Source organism: Lynx canadensis, chromosome E1 (assembly GCF_007474595.2).
Source record: "Lynx canadensis isolate LIC74 chromosome E1, mLynCan4.pri.v2, whole genome shotgun sequence".
NCBI lineage: Eukaryota > Metazoa > Chordata > Mammalia > Carnivora > Felidae > Lynx > Lynx canadensis.
In genome coordinates, this window is record NC_044316.2 from 39,957,784 (window position 1) to 39,964,059 (window position 6,276).

General features: G+C 54.0%; 1 protein-coding gene across 2 annotated transcripts in view; it reads right to left on the minus strand.

Annotated features, from left to right (window-relative positions):
* Window positions 1-2,296, minus strand: part of ACLY (ATP citrate lyase) — a 44,879-nt gene extending 42,583 nt beyond the window's left edge. For both annotated transcript variants that reach the window (XM_030295524.1, XM_030295523.1), the window contains exon 1: window positions 2,192-2,296. The gene's annotated coding sequence lies outside the window, so the exon portion shown is untranslated. The remainder of the gene's footprint in view (window positions 1-2,191) is intronic.
* Between the last annotated feature and the right edge of the window lie 3,980 nt (window positions 2,297-6,276).

The window sequence follows — 6,276 nt, forward strand, 5'->3', positions numbered from 1 at the left end:
AGGGGATGATACAGGATAGAACAGATTCACCAGCTTACCAAAATAAGATATGCCACCAGAGCACTTTGGCGTAGATGGCTGGGCAGGCCCTTTCAAGGCCAAGACAGGATTTATATGATGGAATAAAAGTGGGGAAAGAATCTGGCCTCTGCATGTTCACCAAATGCAGGAAAGAAGGCTCACAAACCCAGGGAGGGGTCTCGGTGGAGAAAATTCGCAAAATTAATCATTCAGAAGGGTCTTGGAAGTCTCTCTAGGGCAGTGGCTCTTAACCTACTTGAGGTCTCAGATTCCCGAGCGCATGAAGAAAAGCCCTGAAAAATGTGCGCCTCATTTCAAGATGCTTATGATTATGACCACAGACCACCAGTTAAGAGCATCTACTGTAGTGACAGTGCGGCTGAAAGTGTATACCAATCTGGATCTGGGGATCCACTCCCCCAGAGTCCTAGGCTGCCTCCTCAGGAACTGAATATGCTCTCGAACTGGTGATAGGTGATTTTAGGACAAAGCTAAGACCCCAGGGGTCCGCTCTGGGGCCCTAGGAACTGTCACCTAATAACAAGTAAAGTGTAAACCATTTGGGGGATATCATGCCAAGGAACCTGAACACACACACACACACACACACACACCACACATATCCTCTCTCTCCCCTCAAGGGAAGGACTTTATGAGCTGAATGGGGTCTTTTCTGCAGACAGGGTGAGTGACCCAGGATTGAGTTCATCCACAGCAGCCACTGAGAACTGAAGCAGCCCACAGGGAAGGCTGAATGAAAGCAGACTGTTTCCCAGGAATGTATCCCTGGGACATAGCCAGTGCAGAGGAACCACTGGAGATGCTACTTAGGGTCTCCCCCCGGGAAAGACAAAGAGCACTCCTTTATAGGTCAGTATCCATAGGACTGGTTTTTGTGTTTTGTTTTTTCTTTTTTTTTCTTTTTTTTTGGGGGGGGGGGGTTGTTTTTAAGAGGACAAGCAATTCCTGGAATAAAGGGAAGAGGCAGAATTCTGTGAGGGTTCCCCTAGTGCAGCAAGCATGTCAGAATGGGATGGAGACACCAGCTGCCTGGTTTCCAAGGGCTCTTCCTGTCATCTGGCCCAAGCTTCTGAAGTTCTCTAAGAGATAAAAATTACCACCCCCGCCCTGGGTAGCTGGGGTCTACCAGCTTTTCCTCAAGCAGTATTTCAGAAATCCAAGATCTGAGCTGGCTGAAAGACCTCAGAGCAAAGTTAGCGGGTGGAAGGCGTGGGCTGGTTGGCCAAACTGGTGCCATGCACTGCTCCTCCCCTCTCCAAAATCCTCCTGCCAGGCCGACCCTGGGGACCACCCAATGGCAGAACTCCTCGCTACTGCACAGTATCTGCCAAGGTTGGAGAGGGCAGCAGGCGCTGGGTCTGGCCCTCTGCCAGGCCCTACAGGAGGGCGGCGGCAGCATCCTCAGCCCTCTCCGGGACCTTGCCTTGGCCAGGCTCGGCACAGGCGTCAGCGCCAGGGGTGGGAGGGAGACGGGCACCCCGGCCATCTGTCGCTTAGAGGCTGGGCCCGACGGCACCTCCTGAGCGAGGAGGGTCCTTCCCGCGCCGGTGCTCCACGGCCCGGTCCTTGCGGGCGAGGCCAGGCCTCGGGCACCCTGGGACAGCCCGGCGCCGCGTGGCCCGCCAAGGCTACGCGCCGGGCTCGCTCCCTCCACTTTCGGCGCGGGACTCAGTCGCTTCTTCACAAAAAAAGAGAGGAAGCGCCCGAGCCCGGATAGGAGTGGGGCGAGTGGCCACCGGTGACCCCGATGGGGACAACAGGGAGGCCCGCTAAAGCCCGAAGAGGCTCGAGGACTGGCCCCGGTCGGGGTGAGAGGGGCCTGGTTGGTGCAAATGCAATTTAGCGGAGGGAAAAGAAGCCAGGGCGGCGGCACACCCTATGCAAACTCCCTGAAACTGGAATGTGGGAGAGTGGGGGTGGGGTGGTCGACACGCTGCCACCAGTCGGGGTTCCGAGCGAAGGCTAACCTAAAGCGAAGCCCCCCCCCCCCCCCCCAAAAAAAAAAAAAAACAACTTCCAAGCAGAAGCAGGGAGGACGCGTGAGCACTAAGACGGCGCCGGGGAAAGCGGTTCCGGGTTGGGGGAGGGAGGCGGGAAGCTCCTCGGGCAGGTGGAGTACCCCGCGCGAAAGCAGCCGCCCGCCACTCACCTTTCTGCGAAAGCCCGTGCGCAGCGCTCCCTCCGCAGGCCCCGCCTCGCCGCCCAGTGCCCGGAGCGCTCCAGCCTCCAGCAGTCGCCCGGGAGCCGGCTTTTGTCCGGGCCCCTGCGGGCTTCTCCCCGCCCCCATCGGCACACGGCGCGAGCGGCCCCGCGATTGGTCACACGCGTTCCCTAGCCTGAGCGCCAAGGCTCCTCCGAATTTGCTGCCCGGGATAGCTCTGCCCCCGGAGGCGGGACTCAGGGGCTGCTGGGACTTGAAGTCCAGCTGGCGTGTCCGTCCGGAGGGCTGGTGGGCACCGCCTCTCCGGATCCGGTAGGGGTGGGGCGGGGCCGGGGGCGGGGCCGGGGGCGGGGCCTCGGGTGGGGAGATGGGCCGGACTATGCCGGGAGGAGAACGGACGGGGCGGGGGGCCGTGGCCTGATCACTTAGGGGCTGGGCCGACCGCCACTCCGAAGGAAGCGGTGGTGGGGGGGTGAGGGGGAGGGTTGGCAGAACAGGCTGTTGCACAGTTTTAGAGACCTGGAGTCTCCTTCTCTTCCCCTGGGAGAAACTAACCTCCGCATCCCAGCCTCCTAAAATTGGTGACACTGAACACAGTTGCTTAAACCCGCTTTTTACGTAGCGATGGCAGACTGCTTTTGCATTTGAACGTGGGCTCTCTCTATTGAGCCAGTGGGGCTAGACTGAGAGATCAGGTAAACCTGCCAATGTGGGATAGGGCAGGGGATGAGGTGAGCGGGTGGGGCTAGGTGGGTGCCAGTCACATCGCTTTGCGTCCCACTCGCCTCACCTCCAGGCGGAGCTGAGAATTCAACGGAGAGGTTCTAGCACAAGGCTGGGGTCATCTCTGCAGGTCTCCTTTCCCTTACCCACCATCGCAAGCTTCCACACTGGAATGAATGAACTGTTGCCTCCTCCTTCTCCATTACCTGTGAGACAGGCTATTTTCCAAACCAAAAACTGGGACACCCGGTCTGACAGGTGCTGGTGAATTAGGTGGAGCAGAATATTTGAAATCAAGCAGTCCTGAAAACCAGGACATATATTTACTGCTCTGACATTCTGGAGGTTTCACCCCAGTCCTGAAGGTCTCAGGAGCTGCTCCAGGACCCTAACAGCTGCCTAACTAGCTCCAGGAAGGAGAATCAATGGAGCACTGATCAACTCAGGTGAAGGGGTCAGCCCAGTATGCAGAGAATCACCATGCCTGAGCCACTGCCAAGCACTCCGGTCCCACTGACACACTGCAACAATGTTGCGACATTCTTGTGGACAAGAACTTTTGGAAGCCCTCCTTCCTCCAATTCAGCTGTAGCCAGGAGTGGGTCAACTAAAGTCACTCACTGCCCATGCCTGAACTAAGTGATCCCTGATGATGTCACTTTCTGGTTGCTTCCTTCTCAATGGTCCTTTTCAAAGAACAACTCCTCACATCCTCTCTCCTGTTGGTCCTGGAGACTGACCAACAATCAATCTATGGATTGAGCTCCAACCCTATCAAGAATCTCCCCAAAGATCACAAATCTCAGGGAAGTGTCACCTCTCAGTAGGTAAAGAAAACATCTCTTATGAGGGGCCCCTGGGTGGCTTAGTCAGTTAAGCATCCAACTTCTGCTCAGGTCATGATCCCGTGGTTCAGGGGTTCAAGCCCCACAATGGGCTCTGTGCTGACAGCTCGGAGCCTGGAGCCTGCTTCAGATTCTGTGTCTCCCTCTCTCTCTCTCTCTGCCCTTCTCCCGCTCACACTCTGTCTCTGTCTCTCTCTCAAAAATAAATAAACATTTAAGGGGCGCCTGGGTGGCGCAGTCGGTTAAGCGTCTGACTTCAGCCAGGTCACGATCTCGCGGTCCGTGAGTTCGAGCCCCGCGTCGGGCTCTGGGCTGATGGCTCAGAGCCTGGAGCCTGTTTCCGATTCTGTGTTTCCCTCTCTCTCTGCCCCTCCCCTGTTCATGCTCTGTCTCTCTCTGTCTCAAAATAAATAAACGTTGAAAAAAAACAATTTTTTTTTAAATAAATAAACATTTAAAACATTTTTTAAAAAAGGAAAGAAAGAAAGAAAACATCTCCTAGCCTTGGGGGACAGAAATTCCAGGTCTTCAGGGGCTAGCAGGAAGATTGTAGTCAGGTGCCCTGATTATCCCTCTGGCTAGAAAGATACAACTCATCCAGAAACAGTCACCCAGGTAGAACATAAACTGTAAGAAATGTTCATCAATTTGGCAATATCGATAAAAATTTTATTTTTAAAAAAAATTTTTTTTCAACGTTTATTTATTTTTGGGACAGAGAGAGACAGAGCATGAACGGTCGAGGGGCAGAGAGAGAGGGAGACACAGAATCGGAAACAGGCTCCAGGCTCTGAGCCATCAGCCCAGAGCCTGATGCGGGGCTCGAACTCACGGACCGCAAGATCGTGACCTGGCTGAAGTCGGACGCTTAACCGACTGCACCACCCAGGCGCCCCTCGATAAAAATTTTAAATGCACATTCTTTTGCCCCAGCAATTTCATTACGAACAATTTATCCTTCACATATACCTGCATATGTGCACGAAGATGAGGCTCTTTGCTTTGTTCACTGCTGTGTCTCCGGCACATTGAATAGGGCCTGGTACATAATAAACACTCAATAAATATTTGCTGAGTGATTAAGTCCCCCATATAGGTATTGCTGGGCCCAAATGTGACTAGCCCCAGGTGGGGGCAACAAGAAAGGAACTGTCCAGGGAGTGAGGGGAGGAGAGGTGCTGGCCTGAGGGTCCGTGAGCCAGCCAAGCACTGGGATTTTTCAGTTCTCTGAGTGGTTCAGTGCTAGGTCCTTCCCCACAGCCTTCAACCTCCCCAGGAAATACTCTCTCATTACTCCACCATGTTCCCACAGAGGCTCTTCTGCTCTGAATTGGTCAATTCACAAACGGTGAGATCATGACCCGAGGCGAAATCAAGAGTCGGACCCTTAACCGACTAAGCCACCCAGGTGCCTCTGTTTTTGCCATTTGAATCACCTCTCTCCTCTTCTAGATCGAGCTGGAAGACAAGTCCATGCCCCCCGACATAGGATATGGACACCATCTCCGTGCCTGGATTTCAGGCACACCACAACAGTTTCAGTGGCCTTAGACTATCCAGTGGCTCCCTCCTGGATTTTAATCCACTTTAGCTAATATTCATTGAGCACCTACTATGTCAAAGTCATGGGTGCTAATGCATACTCCTCACAACAACCGCTTGAGCTAAGCGTCATCATTTTGCAGATGGGCAACTGGCCCTCTGCTGCCAGGTCCCTTGCCCTTTCCACTACCACCTGCTGCAGGTGAGAAGGAAGAAAAGGAAATCGTATCCAGTGAGTCTCCCCAACTTGGCTAGAAGCTCCTCAAGACCCAGGACCATGCCTTGTTCCTTTTGGCATCCCCAGGGCCTAGCATGGTGCTAGGCACACGTTAGGCACTCACTGTATACATGACTGAATAAATGCTGGAAAGAACATGTGAAGGAAGGAAGGAAATTGTAGAAGTCAGGGGAAGAGGGAGAAGATGCAGCCAAGATAGGAGTCTACCTGAGTGTGCGCTTCTAAACCCACCTGTCCCCTTGCAACAACCAGAGATAAGGGCTTACAGCAGAGGCCCATCATGACCCACCCTGTGAGGAACCAGGGAAGTTCTCACTCCTGCAGCATTCACTTTTTGCCCAGCACTGAGCAGTCTCTAATTGGAGCCAAGGGCCAAGAGCCCATGTATCCTGGGGTAAGCTCCCCAGGGAGGTATGGCCAGAGCCAGAGCCAGCTTCTGTGCTCAGGAAACATTCTCCAGCCAGCCCAACCAGCTCCTGTCCAGCGTCTTTCCAGAGTCACCCCCCCAACTCTGCCCTCACCCTGTCTTAAAAACTCTCACTGCCTCGTGCTCACCAGGTGTGTTCCTCTTTAATTGCCTCCTCTTTCAGGAGGCACTCCTCCACTTTATCACTTCTTATCCTAAAACAGAACCTACACAGCCCCTCCCCCCCCCACATTACTTAACCTTGACTTTCACTTGACGTCTTTAACCTTCTCTCTAAATGAACTCATTATTTTTGTTG